We start from the raw sequence: 22,643 nt of genomic DNA, 5'->3' as shown, positions 1-22,643 counted from the left end.
TAACAAGCTACGTTATGTTGTCATTAGAAAGCCGAGGGTCTGCTATACAGGTATAGGGTATGTAGTCAGTCCAACGGCTGACCAATTTAAGGAAAAACGACACTAAGGTTTTAAAGACAAATGGAGCAGGGCCAAAGTAGCAAGGTATGATATGTTCCCATTAGGAAGGAGAGGGTCTGCTATATAGTTATAGGTTATGCAGTGAGTTCAATGGCTGACCAATTTTAGGAAAAACACCACTAAGAATTTAAAGACACATGGAGCTCGTCCACAGTAACAAGGCATGACATTTTCCCATTACAAAGGAGAGGGTCTGCTATACAGTTATAGGGTATGCAGTGAGTCCAACGGCTGACCAATTTTAGGAAAAACACCACTAAGAATTTAAAGACACACGGAGAAGGGCCACAGTACCAAAGTACAAAATGTTCCCATTAGAAAGGAGAGGGTCTGCTGTACAGTTTTTGGGTATGCAGTGAGTCCAACGGCTGACCAATTTTAGGAAGAACACCACTAAGAATTTAAAAAAAGACACACGGAGCAGGGCCGCAGTAACAAGGTATGACATGTTCCCATTACAAAGGAGAGGGTCTGCTATACAGTTATAGGGTATGCAGTGAGTCCAACGGCTGACCAATTTTAGGAAAAACCCCACTAAGAATTTAAAGACACACGGAGCAGGGCCACAGTAACAAAGTACAACATGTTCCCATTAGAAAGGAGAGGGTCTGCTATACAGTTATAGGGTATGCAGTGAGTCCAACGGCTGACCAATTTTAGGAAAAACACCGCTAAGTATTTAAAGACACACGGAGCAGGGCCACAGTAACAAGGTACGACATGTTCCCATTAGAAAGGAGTGGGTCTGCTATACAGTTATAGGGTATGCAGTGATTCCAACGGCTGACCAATTTTAGGAAAAACATCACTAAGAATTTAAAGACACACGGAGAAGGGCCACAATAACAAGGTATGACATGTTCCCATTAGAAAGGATAGGGTCTGCTATACAGTTATAGGGTATGCAGTGAGTCCAACGGCTGATCAGTTTTAGGAAAAACACCACTAAGAATTTAAAGACACACAGAGCAGGGTCACAGTAACAAGGTACGACATGTTCCCATTAGAAAAAGAGGGTCTGCTATACCGTTATAGGGTATGCAGTGAGTCCAATGGCTGACTAATTTAAGGAAAAACCCCACTAAGAATTTAAAGACACATGGAGCAGGGCCACAGTAACAAGGCATGACTTGTTCCCATTAGAAAGGATAGGGTCTGCTATACAGTTATAGGGTATGCAGTGATTCCAACGGTTGACCAATTTTAGGAAAAACCCCACTAAGAATTTAAAGACACACAGAGCAGGGCCACAGTAACAAAGTACAATATGTTCCCATTAGAAAGGAGAGGGTCTGCTATACAGTTATTGGGTATGCAGTGAGTCCAACGGCTGACCACTTTTAGGAAAAAAACCACTAAGAATTTAAAGACACATGGAGCAGGGCCACAGCAACAAGGTACCACATGTTCCCATTAGAAAGGAGAGGGCCTGCTATACAGTTATAGGGTATGCACTGAGTCCAACGGCTGACCAATTTTAGGAAAAACCCCACTAAGAATTTATAGACACAAGGAGCAGGGCCACAGTAACAAGGTACGACATGTTCCCATTAGAAAGGAGAGGGTCTGCTATACAGTTATAGGGTATGCGGTGAGTCCAACAGCTGACCAATTTTAGGTAAAACCCCACAAAAAATTTAAAGACACAAGGAGAAGGGTCACAGTAACAAGGTACGACATGTTCCCCCTAGAAAGGCGAGGTTCTGCTATATAGTTATAGGGTATGCAGTGAGTCCAACGGCTGACCAATTTTAGAAAAACCCCACTAAGAATTTAAATACACACGGAGCAGGGCCACAGTAACAAGGTATGACATGTTCCCATTAGAAAGGATAGGGTCTGCTATACAGTTAGAGGGTATGCAGTGAGTCCAACGGCTGACCAATTTTAGGAAAAACACGACTAAGTATTTAAAGACACACAGAGCAGGGCCACAGTAACAAAGTACAACATGTTCCCATTAGAAAGGAGGGGGTCTGCTATACAGTTATTGGGTATGCAGTGAGTCCAACGGCTGACCAATTTTAGGTAAAACCCCACTAAAAATTTAAAGACACAAGGAGAAGGGTCACAGTAACAAGGTACGACCTGGTCCCCTTAGAAAGGAGAGAGTCTGCTATACAGTTATAGGGTATGCAGTGAGTCCAACGGCTGACCAATTTTAGGAAAAACACCACTAAGAATTTAAAGACACACGGAGCAGGGCCACAGTAACAAGGTCTGACATGTTCCCATTAGAAAGGAGAGGGTCTGCTATACAGTTATAGGGTATGCAGTAAGTCCAACGGCTGACCAATTTTAGGAAAAACACCACTAAGAATTTAAATACACACGGAGAAGGGCTACAGTAACAAGCTATGACATGTTCCCATTAGAAAGGATAGGGTCTGCTATAAAGTTATAGGGTATGCAGTGAGTCCAACGGCTGACCAGTTTTAGGAAAAACCCAACTAAGAATTTAAAGACACATAGTGCTGGGCCACAGGAACAAGTTACAATATGTTCCCATTAGAAAGGAGAGGGTCTGCTATACAGTTATAGGGTATGCAGTGAGTCCAATGGCTGACCAATTTTAGGAAAAACACCACTAAGAATTTAAAGACACACAGAGCAGGGCCACAGTAACAAGGTACGATATGTTCCCATTAGAAAGGGGAGGGTCTGCTATACAGGTATATGGTATGCAGTGAGTCCAACGGCTGACCAATTTTAGGAAAAACACCACTAAGAATTTAAAGACACATGGAGCAGGGCCACAGAAACAAGGTATGACATGTTCACATTAGAAAGGATAGGGTCTGCTATACAGTTATAGGGTATGCAGTGAGTCCAACGGCTGACCAACTTAGGAAAAAACCCCTCTAAGAATTTGAAGACACATGGAGCTTGGCCACAGTAACAAAATACGACATGTTCCCATTAGTAAGGAGAGGGTCTGCCATGCAGTTATAGGGTATGCAGTGAGCCCAACGGCTGACCAATTTTAGGAAAAATCCCACTAAGAATTTAAAGACACATGAAGCAGGGCCACAGTAACAAGGTACGACATGTTCCCATTAGAAAGGAGAGGGTCTGCTATACAGTTATAGGGTATGCAGTGAGTCCAACAGCTGACCAATTTTAGGTAAAACCCCACTAAAAATTTAAAGACACAAGGAGAAGGGTCACAGTAACAAGGTACGACATGTTCCCCACAGAAAAGAGAGGGTCTGCTATACAGTTATAGGGTATGCAGTGAGTTTAACGGCTGACCAATTTTAAGAGAAACACCACTAAGAATTTAAAGACACACGGCGCAGGGCCACAGTAACAAGGTATGACATGTTCCCATTAGAAAGGAGAGGGTCTGCTATACAGTTATAGGGTATGCAGTGAGTCCAACAGCTGACCAATTTTAGGAAAAACCCCACTAAGAATTTAAAGACACATGGAGCAGGGCCACAGTAGCAAGGTATGACTTGTTCCCATTAGAAAGGATAGTGTCTGCTATACAGTTATAGGGTATGCAGTAAGTCCAACGGCTGACCAATTTTAGGAAAAACCCCACAAAGAATTTAAAGACACACGGAGAAGGGCCACAGTAACAAAGTACAAAATGTTCACATTAGAAAGGAGAGGGTCTGCTATACAGTTATAGGGTATGCAGTGAGTCCATCGGCTGACCAATTTTAGGAAAAACACCACTAAGAATTTAAAGACACGCAGTCAGGGCCACAGTAACAAGATACGACAAGTTACCATTAGAAAGGAGAGGGTCTGCTATACAGTTAAAGGGTATGCAGTGAGTCCAATGGCTGACCAATTTAGGGAAAAACCCCTCTAAGAATTTGAAGACACATGGAGCTTGGCCACAATAACAAAATGCAACATGTTCCCATTAGATAGGAGAGGGTCTGCCATACAGTTATAGGGTATGCAGTGAGTCCAACGGCTGACCAATTTTAAGAAAAACCCCACTAAGAATTTAAAGACACTCGGAGCAGGGCCACAGTAACAAGGTACGACATGTTCCCATTAGAAAGGAGAGGGACTGCTATACAGTTATAGGGTGTGCAGTGAGTCCAACGGCTGACCAATTTTAGGTAAAACCCCACTAAGAATTTAAAGACACATGGAGCAGGGTCACTGTAACAAGGTACGCTATGTTGCCATTAGAAAGGAGAGGGTCTGCTATACAGGTAAAGGGTATGCAGTGAATCTAACGGCTGTCCAATTTTAGGAAAAACACCACTAAGAATTTAAAGACACACAGAGCAGGGCCACAGTAGCAAGGTACGACATGTTCCCATTAGAAAGGAGAGGGTCTGCTATACAGTTATAGGGTATGTAGTCAGTCCAACGGCTGACCAATTTAAGGAAAAACGACACTAAGGTTTTAAAGACACATGGAGCAGGGCCAAAGTAGCAAGGTATGACATGTTCCCATTAGGAAGGAGAGGGTCTGCTATATACTTATAGGTTATGCAGTGAGTTCAACGGCTGACCAATTTTAGGAAACACACCACTAAGAATTTAAAGACACATGGAGCAGGGCCACAGTAACAAGGTATGACATGTTCCCATTACAAAGGAGAGGGTCTGCTATACAGTTATAGGGTATGCAGTGAGTCCAACGGCTGACCAATTTTAGGAAAAACACCACTAAGAATTTAAAGACACACGGAGAAGGGCCACAGTAACAAGGTACGACATGTTCCCATTAGAAAGGATAGGGTCTGCTATACAGTTATAGGGTATGCAGTGAGTCCAACGGCTGACCAATTTTAGGAAAAACACCACTAAGAATTTAAAGACACACAGAGCAGGGCCACAGTAACAAGGTACGACATGTTCCCATTAGAAAGGAGAGGGTCTGCTATACAGTTATAGGGTATGCAGTGAGTCCAACGGCTGACCAATTTTAGGAAAAACCCCACTAAGAATTTAAAGACACATGGAGCATGGCCACAGTAGCAAGGTATGACTTGTTCCCATTAGAAAGGATAGTGTCTGCTATACAGTTAAAGGGTATGCAGTGAGTCCAACGACTGACCAATTTTAGGAAAAACCCCACTAAGAATTTAAAGACACACGGAGCAGGGCCACAGTAACAAAGTACAAAATGTTCCCATTAGAAAGGAGAGGGTCTGCTTTACAGTTATTGGGTATGCAGTGAGTCCAACGGCTGACCAATTTTAGGAAGAACACCACTAAGAATTTAAAAAAAGACACACGTAGCAGGGCCGCAGTAACAAGGTATGACATGTTCCCATTACAAAGGAGAGGGTCTGCTATACAGTTATAGGGTATGCAGTGAGTCCAACGGCTGACCAATTTTAGGAAAAACCCCACTAAGAATTTAAAGACACACGGAGCAGGGCCACAGTAACAAAGTACAACATGTTCCCATTAGAAAGGAGAGGGTCTGCTATACAGTTATAGGGTATGCAGTGAGTCCAACGGCTGACCAATTTTAGGAAAAACACCACAAAGTATTTAAAGACACACGGAGCAGGGCCACAGAAACAAGGTACGACATGTTCCCATTAGAAAGGAGAGGGTCTGATATACAGTTATAGGGTATGCAGTGAGTCCAACGGCTGACCAATTTTAGGAAAAACACCACTAAGAATTTAAAGACACACGGAGAAGGGCCACAATAACAAGGTATGATATGTTCCCATTAGAAAGGATAGGGTCTGCTATACAGTTATAGGGTATGCAGTGAGTCCAACGGCTGACCAATTTTAGTAAAAACACCACTAAGAACTTAAAGACACACAGAGCAGGGCCACAGTAACAAGATACGACATGTTCCCATTAGAAAGGAGAGGGTCTGCTATACAGTTAAAGGGTATGCAGTGAGTCCAATGGCTGACCAATTTAGGGAAAAACCCCTCTAAGAATTTGAAGACACATGGAGCTTGGCCACAATAACAAAATGCGACATGTTCCCATTAGATAAGAGAGGGTCTGCCATACAGTTATAGGCTATGCAGTGAGTCCAACGGCTGACCAATTTTAAGAAAAACCCCACTAAGAATTTAAAGACACTCGGAGCAGGGCCACAGTAACAAGGTACGACATGTTCCCATTAGAAAGGAGAGGGACTGCTATACAGTTATAGGGTGTGCAGTGAGTCCAACGGCTGACCAATTTTAGGTAAAACCCCACTAAGAATTTAAAGACACATGGAGCAGGGTCACTGTAACAAGGTACGCTATGTTCCCATTAGAAAGGAGAGGGTCTGCTATACAGTTATTGGGTATGCAGTGAGTCCAACGGCTGACCAATTTTAGGAAAAACACCACGAAGAATTTAAAGACACATGGAGCACGGCCACAGCAACAAGGTACCACATGTTCCCATTAGAAAGGAGAGGGCCTGCTATACAGTTATAGGGTATGCAGTGAGTCCAACGGCTGACCAATTTTAGGAAAAACCCCACTAAGAATTTATAGACACAAGGAGCAGGGCCACAGTAACAAGGTACGACATGTTCCCATTAGAAAGGAGAGGGTCTGCGACACAGTTGTAGAGTATGCAGTGAGTCCAACAGCTGACCAATTTTAGGTAAAACCCCACAAAAAATTTAAAGACACAAGGAGAAGGGTCAGAGTAAAAAGGTACGACATGTTCCCCCTAGAAAGGAGAGGGTCTGCTATACAATTATAGGGTATGGATTGAGTCCAACGGTTGACCAATTTTAGGAAAAAGCCCACTAAGAATTTAAATCCACACGGAGCAGGGCCAGAGTAACAAGGTATGACATGTTCTAACTAGAAAGGATAGGGTCTGCTATAGAGTTATAGGGTATGCAGTAAGTCCAACGGCTGACCAATTTTAGGAAAAACACCACTAAGAATTTAAAGACACACGGAGAAGGGCCACAGTAACAAGGTATGACATGTTCTCATTAGAAAGGATAGGGTCTGCTATACAGTTATAGGGTAAGCAGTGAGTCCAACGGCTGACCAATTTTAGGAAAAACACGACTAAGAATTTAAAGACACACAGAGCAGGGCCACAGTAACAAAGTACAACATGCTCCCATTAGAAAGGAGAGGGTCTGCTATACAGTTATAGGGTATGCAGTGAGTCCAACGGCTGACCAATTTAGGGAAAAACCCCTCTAAGAATTTGAAGACACATGGAGCTTGGCCACAATAACAAAGTACGACATGTTCCCATTAGTAAGGAGAGGGTCTGCCATACAGTTATAGGGTATGCAGTGAGCCCAACGGCTGACCAATTTTAGGAAAAACCCCACTAAGAATTTGAAGACACATGGAGCAGGGCCACAGTAACAAGGTACGACATGTTCCCATTAGAAAGGAGAGGGTCTGCTATACAGTTATAGGGTATGCAGTGAGTCCAACAGCTGACCAATTTTAGGTAAAACCCCACAAAAAATTTAAAGACACAAGGAGAAGGGTCACAGTAACAAGGTACGACATGTTCCCCTCAGAAAGAAGAGGGTCTGCTATACAGTTATAGGGTATGCAGTGAGTCCAACATCTGACCAATTTTAGGAAAAACAACACTAAGAATTTAAAGACACACAGAGCAGGGCCACAGCAACAAGGTACGACATGTTCCCATTAGAAAGGAGTGGGTCTGCTATACAGTTATAGGGTATGCAGTGAGTCCAACGGCTGACCAATTTAAGGCAAAACCCCAGTAAGAATTTAAAGACACACGGAGCCGGGCCACAGTAACAAAGTACAACATGTTCCCTTTAGAAACTAGAGGGTCTGTTATACAGTTATAGGGTATGCAGTGAGTCCAACGGCTGACCAATTTAGGGAAAAACCCCTCTAAGAATTTGAAGACACATGGAGCTTGGCCACAGTAACAAGGTACGACATGTTACCCTTAGAAAGGAAAGGGTCTGCTATACAGTTATAGGGTATGCAGTGAGTCCAATGGCTGACCAATTTAGGGAAAAACCCCTCTAAGAATTTGAAGACAATGGATCTTGGCCACAGTAACAAAATACGACATGTTCCCATTAGAAAGGAGAGGGTCTGCCATACAGTTATAGTGTATGCAGTGAGTCCAACGGCTGACCAATTTTAGGTTAAACCCAACTAAGAATTTAAAGACACATGAAGCAGGGACACAGAAACATGGTATGTTATGTTCCCATTAGAAAGGAGAGGGTCTGCTATACAGGTATAGGGTATGCAGTGAATCTAACGGCTGACCAATTTTAGGAAAAGCCCCACTAAGAATTTAAAGACACACAGAGAAGGGCCACAGTAGCAAGGGACGACATGTTCCCATTAGAAAGGAGAGGGTCTGCTATGCAGTTATAGGGTATGGAGTGAGTCCAACGGCTGACCAATTTAAGGAAAAACCCAACTAAGAATTTGAAGACACATGGAGCAGGGCCACAGCAACAAGGTACCACATGTTCCCATTAGAAAGGAGAGGGTCTGCTATACAGTTATAGGGTATGCAGTGAGTCAAACGTCTGACCAATTTTAGGAAAAACACCACTAAGAATTTAAAGACACGCGGAGAAGGGCCGCAGTATCAAGATACGACAAGTTCCCATTAGAAAGGAAAGGGAGAACTATACAGTCATAGACTATGCAGTGAGTCCAACGGCTGACCAATTTTAGGAAAAACACCACTAAGAATTTAAAGACATATGGAGCTGGGCCACAGAAACAAGGTATGACATGTTCACATTAGAAAGGATAGGGTCTGCTATACAGTTATAGGGTATGCAGTGAGTCCAATGGCTGACCAATTTAGGGAAAAACCCCTCTAAGAATTTGAAGACACATGGAGCTTGGCCACAGTAACAAAATACGACATGTTCCCATTAGTAAGGAGAGGGTTTGTTATACAGTTATCGGGTATGCAGTGAACCCAACGGCTGACCAATTTTAGGTAAAACCCCACTAAAAATTTAAAGACACAAGGAGAAGGGTCACAGTAACAAGGTACGACATGTTCCCCTCAGAAAGGAGAGGGTCTGCTATACAGTTATTGGGTATGCAGTGAGTCCAACGGCTGACCAATTTTAGGAAAAACACCACTAAAAATTTAAAGAAACACGGAGAAGGGCCACAGTAACAAGGTATGACATGTTCACATTAGAAAGGATAGGGTCTGCTATACAGTTATAGGGTATGCAGTGAGTCCAACGGCTGACCAATTTTAGGAAAAACTCCACTAAGAATTTAAAGACACACAGAGCAGGGCCACAGCAACAAGGTACGACATGTTCCCATTAGAAAGGTGTGGGTCTACTATACAGTTATAGGGTATGCAGTGAGTCCAACGGCTGACCAATTTAAGGAAAAACCCCACTAAGAATTTAAAGACACACGGAGCCGGGCCACAGTAACAAAGTACAACATGTTCCCATTAGAAAGGAGAGGGTCTGCTATACAGTTATAGGGTATGCAGTGAGTCCAACGGCTGACCAATTTAGGGAAAAACCCCTCTAAGAATTTGAAGACACATGGATCTTGGCCACAGTTACAAAATACGACATGTTCCCATTAGAAAGGAGAGGGTCTGCCATACAGTTATAGGGTATGCAGTGAGTCCAACGGCTGACCAATTTTAGGTAAAAACCCCACTAAGAATTTAAAGACACATGAAGCAGGGTCACAGAAACAAGGTATGTTATGTTCACATTAGAAAGGAGAGTGTCTGCTCTACAGGTATAGGGTATGCAGTGAATCTAACGGCTGACTAATTTTAGGAAAAACCCCACTAAAAATTTAAAGACACACAGAGAAGGGCCACAGTAGCAAGGTACGACATGTTCCCATTAGAAAGGAGAGGGTCAGATATGCAGTTATACGGTATGGAGTGAGTCCAACGGCTGACCAATTTAAGGAAAAACCCAACTAAGAATTTGAAGACACATGGAGCTTGGCCACAGTAACAAGGTACGACATGTTCCCATTAGAAAGGAAACGGTCTGCTATACAGTTGTAGGGTATGCAGTGAGTCCAACGGCTGACTAATTTTAGGAAAAACACCATTAAGAATTTAAAGACACATGGAGCAGGGCCACAGCCACAAGGTACCACATGTTCCCATTAGAAAGGAGAGGGTCTGCTATACAGTTATAGGGTATGCAGTGAGTCCAACGGCTGACCAATTTAAGGAAAAACCCCACTAAGAATTTAAAGACACACGGAGCCGGGCCACAGTAACAAAGAACAACCTGTTCCCATTAGAAAGCAGAGGGTCTGCTATACAGTTATAGGGTATGCAGTGAGTCCAACGGCTGACCAATTTAGGGAAAAACCCCTCTAAGAATTTGAAGACACATGGAGCTTGGCCACAGTAACAAGATACGACATGTTCCCCTTAGAATGGAAAGGGTCTGCTATACAGTTATAGGGTATGCAGTGAGTCCAATGGCTGACCAATTTAGGGAAAAACCCCTCTAAGAATTTGAAGACACATGGATCTTGGCCACAGTAACAAAATACGACAGGTTCCCATTAGAAAGGAGAGGGTCTGCCATACAGTTATAGGGTATGCAGTGAGTCCAACGGCTGACCAATTTTAGGTAAAACCCCACTAAGAATTTAAAGACACATGAAGCAGGGTCACAGAAACAAGGTATGTTATGTACACATTAGAAAGGAGAGGGTCTGCTATACAGTTATAGGGTATGCAGTGAATCTAACGGCTGACCAATTTTAGGAAAAACCCCACTAAGAATTTAAAGACACACAGAGAATGGCCACAGTAGCAAGGTAAGACATGTTCCCATTAGAAAGGAGAAGGTCAGCTATGCAGTTATAGGGTATGGAGTGAGTCCAACGGCTGACCAATTTTAGGAATAACCCAACTAAGAATTTGAAGACACATGGAGCTTGGCCACAGTAACAAGGTATGACATGTTCCCATTAGAAAGGAAAGGGTCTGCTATACAGTTGTAGGGTATGCAGTGAGTCCAACGGCAGACCAATTTTAGGAAAAACACCACTAAGAATTTAAAGACACATGGAGCAGGGCCACAGCAACAAGGTACCACATGTTCCCATTAGAAAGGAGAGGGTCTGCTATACAGTTATAGGGTATGCAGTGAGTCAAACGTCTGACCAATTTTAAGAAAAACACCACTAAGAATTTAAAGACACGCGGAGCTGGGCCACAGTATCAAGATACGACAAGTTCCCATTAGAAAGGAAAGGGAGACCTATAGAGTCATAGAGTATGCAGTGAGTCCAACGGCTGACCAATTTTAGATAAAACCCTACTAAATATTTAAAGACACATGGAGCAGGGCCACAGTAACAAGGTACGACATGTTCCCATTAGAAAGGATAAGGTCTGCTATACAGTTATAGGGTATGCAGTGAGTCCAACGGCTGACCAATTTTAGGAAAAACACCACTATGAATTTAAAGACACACAGAGCAGGGCCACAGTAACAAGGTATAACATGTTCCCATTAGAATGGAGAGGGTCTGCTATACAGTTATAGGGTATGCAGTGAGTCCAATGGCTGACCAATTTAAGGAAAAACCCCTATAAGAATTTGAAGACACATGGAGCTTGGCCACAGTATCAAAATACGACATGTTCCCATTAGTAAGGAGAGGGTCTGCCATACAGTTATAGGGTATGCAGTGAGTCCAACGGCTGACCAATTTTAGGAAAAACACCACTTAGAATTTAAACACACACGGAGCAGGGCCACAGTAACAAGGTACAACATGTTCCCATTAGAAAGGAGAGGGTCTGCTATACAGTTATAGGGTATGCAGTGAGTCCAACGGCTGACCAAATTTAGGTAAAACCGCACTAATAATTTAAAGATACATGGAGCAGGGTCACAGTAAAAAGGTATGTTATGTTCCCATTAGAAAGGAGAGGGTCTGCTATACAGGTATAGGGTATGCAGTGAATCTAATGGCTGACCAATTTTATGAAAAACCCCACTAAGAATTTAAAGACACACAGAGCAGAGCCACAGTAGCAAGGTACGACATGTTCCCATTAGAAAGGAGAGGGTCTGCTTTGCAGTTATAGGGTATGCAGTAAGTCCAACGGCTGTCCAATTTAAGGAAAAACCCAACTAAGAATTTGAAGACACATGGAGCTTGTCCACAGTAACAAGGTACGACATGTTTCCATTAGAAAGGAAAGGGTCTGCTATACAGTTATAGGGTATGCAGTGAGTCCAACGGCTGACCAATTTTAGGAAAAACACCACTAATAATTTAAAGACACATGGATCAGGGCCACAGTAACATGGTACGACATGTTCCCATTAGAAAGGAGAGGGTCTGCTATACAGTTTGTGGTGCCCTGCTGCGCACTGGTACCACAGAACCCAGAAGGGTGCATGGATGGAGTTCTCCACAAGAGGCCCTCACACATTCACGCACCTACACCCTACCTCCTCAGACCAACAGAGGGAGCCCGTTATGGATATATAAAGGGAGGGTGGAGCCAGGCAGCTCAGTGACTAGTCTAGATCAGAGTGCCTGCTGACGCTCAGAGAGCAGTGAAGAGGCAGCACGCTGGCTGCTGTGCTTAGGCGGGCGAAGGCCTACAGCACCAGGTGTAGCCTAGTGAGGGCCCTGAGTGTGGCCGAAGGTGAAAGGAGAAGGAAGAAGTAGCGAGGTGGCAGAGGAGCATACCACGCTCACCCCGATATATATACCGGACACCAGGTCTGTGGCTATGGGGTCCCATTATACCCATTAGGGACCACGGGAACCACTGGAGGACTACAGGTCCCAAGTTTACCAAACGCTGACTACAGTACCAGGGCTAGGAGTCTCGGAGGCCCCAGCGTCCAGGGAGAGTGATCTCCAAGTGAAGACCCTACCACCAGGTCAGAAGGTGCAAGAGAGAGACAGTAACCAAGCTATGCCTTGCTCCAGGCAGGTCAGAAGCTTAGCGAGTAAAGCCACGGATCAGGCTGCCCTATACCCGCTCACTGGGGAGAGTCCAAAGTTCACCCGTCATCTGGAGTACCCCGGACCATGTCTGCACCATCACCAGTAAAGGTACTGAAGCTTACTGCTGTCTGGGTGTCCTTCTTTCCTCCGGGACAGTCCTGCCGTCTCTCACCAGCATCCAACATCTACCCCTACACTGCCCTGAGGCCCGCTCCACCTGTGGGGAGCTGTCCTAACAAAGCTGCCCAAACACCTGCCTCAGAGGACTGTCACAGCGCTGGTAATCCTTACCAGACACCACAGGTGGCGTCACGAACTTACTATGAATCCGCTATAAATATCCCCATTTTTTTGACCGCCCTGGGCCACGGACCGGGCCAGCCACCGTGATACCAACCCCAGCATCTACCGGTCCAGCACCGGGTACCCCACGGCCCAGGGGGCGCGTCATATGCAGTGAGTCCAACGGCTGACCAATTTTTGGAAAAACCCCACTAAGAATTTAAAGATACACGTAGCAAGGCCACAGTAACAAGGTACGACATGTTCCCATTAGAAAGGAGAGGGTCTGCTATACAGTTATAGGGTATGCAGTGAGTTCAACGGCTGACCAGTTTTAGGAAAAACACCACTAAGAATTTAAAGACACAAAGAGCAGGGCCACAGTAACAAAGTACGACATGTTCCCATTAGAAAGGATATGGTCTGCTATACAGTTATAGGATATGCAGTGAGTCCAACGGCTGACCAATTTAAGGAAAAACCCCACTAAGAATTTAAAAACACATGGAGCAGGGCCACAGTAACAAGGTACGACATGTTCCCATTAGAAAGGAGAGGGTCTGCTATACAGTTATAGGGTATGCTGTGTGTCCAACGGCTGACCAATTTTAGGAAAAACCCCACTAAAAATTTAAAGACACATAGAGCATTGCCACAGTAACAAGATACGACATGTTCCCATTAGAAAGGAGAGGGTCTGCTATACAGTCATAGGGTATTCAGTGAGTCCAATGGCTGACCAATCTTATTAAAAACACCACTAAGAATTTAAAGACACAAAGAGCAGGGCCACAGTAACAAGGTACGACATGTTCCCATTAGAAAGGAAAGGGTCTGCTATACAGTAATAGGGTATGCAGTGAGTCCAACGGCTGACCAATTTTAGGAAAAACTCCACTAAGAATTTAGAGACACATAGAGCAGGGCCACAGTAACAAAGTACGACGTGTTCCCATTAGAAAGAAGAGGGTCTGCTATACAGTTATAGGGTATGCGCTGAGTCCAACGGCTGACCAATTTTAGGAAAAACCCCACTAAGAATTTAAAGACACACAGAACAGGGCCACAGTAACAGCAAATTCCCATTAGAAAGGGGAGAGTCTCCCATAGTGTTGGCCTATGCAGTGAATGCAAGGGCTGCCAAAAGTTTGGAGGCACTTCAATGCCCTTGGAAGAGACGTGGAGGAGGGCCTCCTAAAAAAATGTTCCCATTAAAAGGAGCAGGCCTCCTATACTTGTAATGCCCATGCACTAAGTGTATGGGCTGACAAACATTTACCCCTGGGGGGAATACATGAACATACTGTATAATTTTTTTTTATTACAGGCATCATAAACACCCTTTAAAAAAATTATGTGGGTGTTGCATCACAGACCACGGTCACCCTGGTGATATGGTGTTGGAGGATGAGGAGAAGGAGGAGGACAAGAGCAAATAGACAAAATCAGGAAGCGCATACCCATGTGTGGGTGTGAAAAGGTGCATGGGAATACACTTCCCAAGAAAAGACACTGGATTTGAGTTTATGTTACGCTGCTATCATTCAGTGGTGTTGAGAAGTCTGGCCCAATCCAGCCCTTGTTCATTTTTATAAGATTCAGACTGTCAGCATTTTCAGTTGACAGGCGGATACGCTTATCAGCTATAATTCCACCAGTGGCACTAAAAACTTGCTCTGATAAAATACTGGTGGCAGCAGAGCAGGCCAGGACCTCCAAGGCATAGAGAGCCAGTTCATTCCACGTATTCAGCTTGGATACCCAATAATTATAAGACACAGAGGAATCACGGATAACGTTGGTATCGTCAGCAAGGTACTCCCTCAGCATCTTCCCAAACTTTGCACTCCTTATGAGAGTACCCCACGCCTCAGGGCCTGTGCGTTGGGAGGGTCTGAGAAAACTCTCCCAGAACTTTGACAGTGTTCCCCTGCCTCTGCTGGATTGAAGTTGTGTCTCTCTCACCTGTACTCCTTGGTTGTCCAACGAAGTGTGCCCTCTGCCGCCAGCGTTTTCAGATGGGAATTTTTTTAATAGTTCTGCTACAAGGGCCTTCTGGTACAGCCCCATTTTTGTAGACCTGTCCGCCTCAGGGATAAGAGATATATAGTTCTCCTCGTAGTAATTTTGAGAACGCGAGGGTCATGGGAAAGGCAGTGTAACATGAACTCAGCCATGCGTGCCAGACTACTAACAGGCAAGACTTCCGTGTCCTCACCAAGAGGATGACTGACCATGATCTCCTCCTCCTCCTCTCTGTCCTATGGCCATCCACGCTGAACAGACGGTATGACAGCTATGCAGGTAGTACCATCTATAGTGCATGAAACTAGCTCCTGTCATTTCTCCTTCTCCTCTTCCTCATTGTCACCCAATCCACGTTGGGATGAGATGAGGCTTGGCTGTGTGTAATCACCCTTTATGGTTCCTTGCTCCATCTCATCGTGCTGAGCCTGCAATGCATCCTCTTTGATTGTGAGCAAAGAGCGTTTCAGAAGACAGAGAAGCGGGATGGTGATGCTAATTATGGCGTCATCGTCGCTCACCATCTTGGTAGAGTCCTCAAAGTTTTGGAGGATGGTACATATGTCTGAAACTCCTGAGGTCTTATGTGTGGAGTCTTAACTGAATACCGATGGCCTTGTTGATGTTGGTACTCAAATACTGCCCTCTTCTGCTCACAGGGACATCACACACAAGTCTGTGAGCCGGAAGCTGCAAATGCTGCTGAAACACTACAAGGGCGGAGGAAGCTGTAGCTGACTTTCTAAAATGGGCACACAGACGGCGTACTTTAACAAGCAGATCCGGCAGCTCCAGGCAGGATTTGAGAAACCGCTGAACCATGAAGTTAAGCACATGGGCCAGGCATGGTACGTGTGTGAGCTTGCCTTGCACAGAGCCACCACCAGGTTCCAGCCATTGTCACACGACCATGCCTGGCTATAGGTTCAGCGGTGTGAGCCACAGATCTGCCTGCTCTTTCAGAGCTGTCCACAACTCTTCAGCATTATGCGGTTTTTCACCTAAGCATATTAGCTTCAGCACAGCCTGTTGCCGCTTGGCCGAGGCAGTGCTGCAGTGCTTCCAGCTTGTGACTGATGTGGTCATTTCAGAGATGGAGGCTGAAGAGGAGGAGGAGGCTTAGGAGGATGAGGTGCAGGAGCTGTAGACCTGATTGACCTAGGGCCCGTAATCCTTGGCTTCGGGAGGACGTGTTCCGTCCCAAGGTCCGACTGGGCCCCAGCTTCCACTATGTTAACCCAGTGTGCCGTCAGCAAAATGTAACACTGGTGAACTTGACCACATGTTCGTGGTTAGGTGGTTAGGTGGACTTTACCGGTAACTGCGTTATTGAGAGCAAGGCTAATCTTTTAGTACACATGCTAGTGTAATGTGGGGACGGCACACCAGGAGAAATAGTGGAGGCTGGGGACCGAATACCGATGGACGACCGCCACCATCAGGCTGCAGAATGCTTCCGTCTCCACGATCTCCTCTTGCCCCGCTTCAAGTAGACCGGGTGAGAGGCCCGAATCTATAAATGGATAAGTGAACAGCTCTTCAGAGTGTCAACGTGTGGGATCAGTTATCTCTGGGTACTCGGCATGGTGGGAGGAAGGAGGATCAGGTTGAGGAATATGCAGTCCAGACTCATGGCTACTGAGACTTGACCGTGTGGAAGACAGGGTGGTGGTGGCTAAGTGACTGATACCATTATCTGCTATCCAACCAACAACCTTTTGACACTGCTCTGGGTTCAATAGTGGTGTGCTGCGGTCCCCTAGAAATTGGGACAGGAAGGTCAGGCGAGAAGATGTGGGTATTTGTTGTGGCACAATTTCGGCTTGCCAACGGCCTTGTCCTCGGCCTCTGCATGCACCATTACCATCACGTCCAGTCCCCGTCCCTTGCCACGTGCCTTGCTAATTTTAAATGGAGGACAGTATCTTCCACGCTCACTACAGATGACTGAGTTTGGAGCGAACTTATATGTGATCCTTGTGATAGATAAAACAGAATTTTAAATACCTGCCCTGTAGGTAAGTAGTTTGAACAGCAAACAGCGGTGAATTGCTTCAATGACACACTAAAGGAAATTTTTAATGGAGGCCAGAAATGGCAGTATTTTCTGATAACGTATATGTGATCCGTTTGACGGAGAAAACACAGTCTTAAATACTTGGCCTGTAGGTAAGTAGTTTGAATAGCAAACTGCGGTGAATTGCTTCAATGACACACTAAAGGAAATTTTTAATGGAGGCCAGAAATGGCAGCATTTTCTGACAACGTATATGTGATCCGTTTGATGGAGAAAACACTGTTTTAAATAGCTGGATTTCTAGTGTTGTAATATGGAAAGGACCTTGCTGTATTCTGAAGTGCCAACAAGAAAATGGTACAGAAAAAATGGTGTTCTCTGGATTGCTTTTTAAGCAAATAATGAGGATTAAGATCCAAAGAAAAGTATTCCTGGCCCCTGAGACCTGGCCTTTGTATAGAAATATCTGACAGCAGCAGAAGGCAGAATTGGAATGAAGCCTCTTGTGCTATATGCACTGCAGTCTGTTATGTACATCGCATGCCTCTACACCCTGCCTGCCTGATATCTCTGCAGATGGATTAGTCTTCAGAAGGACTGCTTGTTAAGATGGATATGTGTAGGTTTTTCTCCCTACACTACCTAATACATGATTAAATCTCTCCCTGACACAGCAGCAGCTCTCCCTATACTCTCTGATCCGGAGTGACTGTGACGAGCATGGCGGCGCAAGGTCTGATATAGACCTGATGATGCTGAGCGGCCAGCCAATCACTGTAATGCCCACAAACAACATGGCTACGGCATTACAGTGCATGGCAGGCAATCCCTGCATGTTCATTGGCTCTCTAAAGAGCGCCAAACATGCAGGGAGGGGACCCGAGTAGCCTCCCGAGCAACCCGGAAATGCTTGGTGATCGCCAAGCATCTCGAGCAGTGAGATGCTCGGGCTATCACCGAGCAGTAGCGAGCATGCTCGCTCATCACTAGTTGCCTCTAGTAGCAGTTCTAACACCACTGTCAGTGCTGGCAGCAACCATCTCAGCAGTAGTAGTACCAAGAGCAAGTCACATTTTGTCTCCTTTGCCTCTGGCAAGCGCATTAGAGGCAACGAAGCGGAGGGCATAATATATTATATGTCCCACTAATCATCTTAATCACAGCAGTATGATTTAGCCTCTGTCAGCAGCACCATCAGTGTGAGTCAGCATTCTTCTGAGTCCACCTCCTCTGCCAACATAACAGTTAATGTATATCGTGGAATTTCTAATCGGTCAATGACATCCATGTTAATTCTGTCCTAAAGTAACCTATCCCACAGCAGGGGGTTAAGGAATATACTACATCAGAAAAATTACCAGTAGACACCTTGGAAGACATGAGCAGTCTGCCTTTTTTCTAGGAAGATATGGTGATGGAGAAAATAGAGGATATGCTCCCAATGCCAATTTGTTTTGCAGGTTCTACAAGCCAAGGTGGTAGGGACTTTGTCAGTGGTAGTATCACTTTGAGAAAGGGGGTTCATTTAGCATGAACTGACTGAGATGCAGGTTGCCTTCCGCCACTGCACCAGGCATTTAACCTTGAGTCCAGGAACATAAGAGGAACACCAACATAAGCTACCTATGCGACACAGGTCGCCATTGTGCTACTGCACCACACATACAACTCTGATCCCAGTGACATAGGGGCTGCTATTTGAATTATGAACATTTGGAATTTTAGTTCTACACACATATATATATGAAATAATAGATCTCTAGTGTATAATCAGACATACAGACCAAAACGTCAAATATTTCCTATACTCTATACATTGATTCTAATAAAAAGTTTTCTATTGAGTGCCAGTTTTCACCAGTTTTTGTATCATAAGGGTTGGGACTTATCTGTGCACCTGTTGTAAAAAATAGAGAGATACATTCTTTTCTTCATAAACCAAACATCTACACTGTCTGACACTGAATTAAGATTTTTTTCTCTGCAAAACGATTGTTCTGATTTTTTGTTGCATTAAGGAAGAAAACATGTGTAAATGACAGCTAAACTTTCACTAGTCAATTAAACTGAGTGTGGCAGTGTTGCTGCAACATACACTATCTCTCCTCCTATCAATTAAATATCTGAAATATTCCCAGACTATTATACTCCTCTTCTTAAGTGCTGCAACACATTGTTGCCTTAAGTGTTTTTTCCCATGTTTTAGGGCTCTCTTTTCTTATCTTTGTTGATGAACTAATAGCTTTGACTTATTTTCACAATGCTTAAATCACCCTAAAATGGCAGCTTCATTCCCTGTTTGGGCTTTTATATAGGCTATGATATTCCCTCTTGAATGTCTGTGCTATTCCATATGATGTACTGGTACTAGTTGCAAGACATGACTTTGAATGCTGCACAATGGTGCATTATTCTCTGACTGATGCAATCTTGCGCAATTTCAAATTGAGAAAAATAAGCAAAATCCAAATCAATTCCATTTTACCATTTCATACCTATTCTGCTTATCAATCAAGTGACCTTGACATATTAGCTTATAAGTGGAACGCGATGGACTTCAATGATCTTTTAACCTTAAAACTATGGAATTTTGAAAAATTGTTCTTCTCCGAGTGGCTGTTCTATTGAGCTGCCTATTTGCTGGCTAGATAAAGCTCTATTCCTTCTCCACTCTCTAAAGGTATATTGAGCGACCAGAGGAGGAGGTAGGTAGAGCCAATTTATTTAATTGTATTGTTGTCTTGAGCCGCTGTCAATATACAGTACAGAGCAAAAGTTTGGACACACGTTCTCATTTAAAGATTTTTCTGTATTTTCATGACTATGAAAATTGTACATTCACACCGAAGGCATCAAAACTATGAATTAACACATGTGGAATTATATACTTAACAAAAAAGTGTGAAACAACTGAAAATATGTCTTATATTCTAGGTTCTTCAAAGTAGCCACCTTTTGCTTTGATGACTGCTTTGCACACTCTTGGCATTCTCTTGATGAGCTTCAAGAGGTAATCACCGGAAATGGTTTTCACTTCACAGGTGTGCCCTGTCAGGTTTAATAAGTAGGATTTCTTACCTTATAAATGGGGTTGGGACCATCAGTTGTGTTGTGCAGAAGTCTGGTGGATACACAGCTGATTGTCCTACTGAATAGACTGTTAGAATTTATATTATGGCAAGAAAAAAGCAGCTAAGTAAAGAAAAACGAGTGGCCATCATTACTTTAATAAATGAAGGTCAGTCAGTGCGAAAAATTGGGAAAACTTTGAAAGTGTCCCCAAGTGCAGTTGCAAAAAACATAAAGCACTACAAAGAAACTGGCTCACATGAGGACCGCCCCAGGAAAGGAAGACCAAGAGTCACCTCTACTTCTGAGGATAAGTTTATCCGAGTCACCAGCCTCAGAAATCGCAGGTTAACAGCAGCTCAGATTAGAGACGAAGTCAATGCCACACAGAGTTCTAGCAGCAGACACATCTCTACAACAACTGTTAAGAGGAGACTTTGTGCAGCAGGACTTCATGGTAAAATAGCTGCTAGGAAACCACTGCTAAGGACAGGCAACAAGCAGAAGAGACTTGTTTGGGCTAAAGAACACAAGGAATGGACATTAGACCAGTGGAAATCAGAGCTTTGGTCTGATGAGTCCAAATTTGAGATCTTTGGTTCCAACCACCGTGTCTTTGTGCGACGCAGAAAAGGTGAACGGATGGACTCTACATGCCTGGTTCCCACCGTGAAGCATGGAGGAGGAGGTGTGAAGGTGTGGGGGTGCTTTGCTGGTGACACTGTTGGAGATTTATTCAAAATTGAAGGCATACTGAACCAGCATGGCTACCACAGCATCTTGCAGCAGCATGCTATTCCATCCGGTTTGCGTTTAGTTGGACCATCATCTATTTTTCAATAGGACAATGACTCCAAACACACCTTCAGGCTGTGTAAGGGCTATTTGACCAAGAAGGAGAGTGATGGGGTGCTACGCCAGATGACCTGGCCTCCACAGTCACCAGACCTGAACCCAATCGAGATGGTTTTGGGGTGAGCTGGACCTCAGAGTCAAGGAAAAAGGGCCAACAAGTGCTAAGCATCTCTGGGAACTCCTTCAAGATTGTTGGAGGACCATTTCCGGTGACTATCTCTTGAAGCTCATCAAGAGAATGCCAAGAGTGTGCAAAGCAGTCATCAAAGCAAAAGGTGGCTATTTTGAAGAACCTAGAATATAAGACATATTTTCAGTTGTTTCACACTTTTTTGTTAAGTATATAATTCCACATGTGTTAATTCATAGTTTTGATTCCTTCAGTGTGAATGTACAATCTTCATAGTCATGAAAATACAGAAAAATCTTTAAATGAGAAGTTGTGTCCAAACTTTTGGTCTGTACTCTACATTGTGCTCTCAAATCAATGTACACTATTGATTTATAAAATAAAAATTAAAATAACAATTACTTTTTCATAGCTTCTAATCATATTGATACTAACTGATTTATTAGATGTAAAGAAAACTACTATTGACAAGTTGTAAGGATTTTAGTCTGGAAAAATAAATGTATTTATTTTATTGCATTGTCAGCTGAATTCTGAGCCATTACTTTATCAGTTTGCATACAGCAAGCGTTGTTAGATTGATACATTTAAAGATAGCTGGAATATGTGTTGCATAATGAGGCATTGAAAAAACTAATGTGCAGCTTGAGGTTCATTTGGCTTAAAAAGGCATATCATTTCATTGATATAGAAGCTTTTCTGTTAAAATAAAACACAGTAATGCCTTCTACCATTCCAGCGAAGAATATGTTATAGTGTCCAATGTCTGTCATGTGTCTTCATTATCATAATTTGTATTTTTTTTAACAAACAGAAAAATTACATATGTTCAAATAACTTTCAGCTACCCTGCTTTTAGAGTCTCATGACAACTGTTTTACAATATATGGCACACCAAGGGTACTTTAATGTATCTCAAATAACAGATAATCTATCTGGTTGCTAGAGACATGGCAACCTGATTTAAATGGTTGTATCTAGGGATAAGGGACTCAATTTGATGCAAATAAAATGTATGTCAAATTTCATGATATTTGAAGTATCAGGTGAATTGTAACAATATTTGACATGAATCTTCAAAAAAGCTCACAGACATTTTGCACATTTGAGAAAACTGCATCAACCACAGAAGACTCACATTATCTCAAATGCGGCCTAGTGGCCTTCCCCATAATGCCTTGCAGTTATGATATCACATAGAATAGCACAGCCAATAAGGAGGGAATATTGCAGCCTGTATAAAAGCCAAAGCAGGCAATGCAGCGGTCAT

The sequence above is a fragment of the Phyllobates terribilis genome, unplaced genomic scaffold (genome assembly GCF_046119375.1).
Source record: "Phyllobates terribilis strain yellow unplaced genomic scaffold, ASM4611937v1 Scaffold_2__4_contigs__length_985480577, whole genome shotgun sequence".
Classification (NCBI taxonomy): domain Eukaryota; kingdom Metazoa; phylum Chordata; class Amphibia; order Anura; family Dendrobatidae; genus Phyllobates; species Phyllobates terribilis.
The sequence above is the reverse complement of the archived record's forward strand: the minus strand, read 5'-3'. Positions refer to the sequence as shown.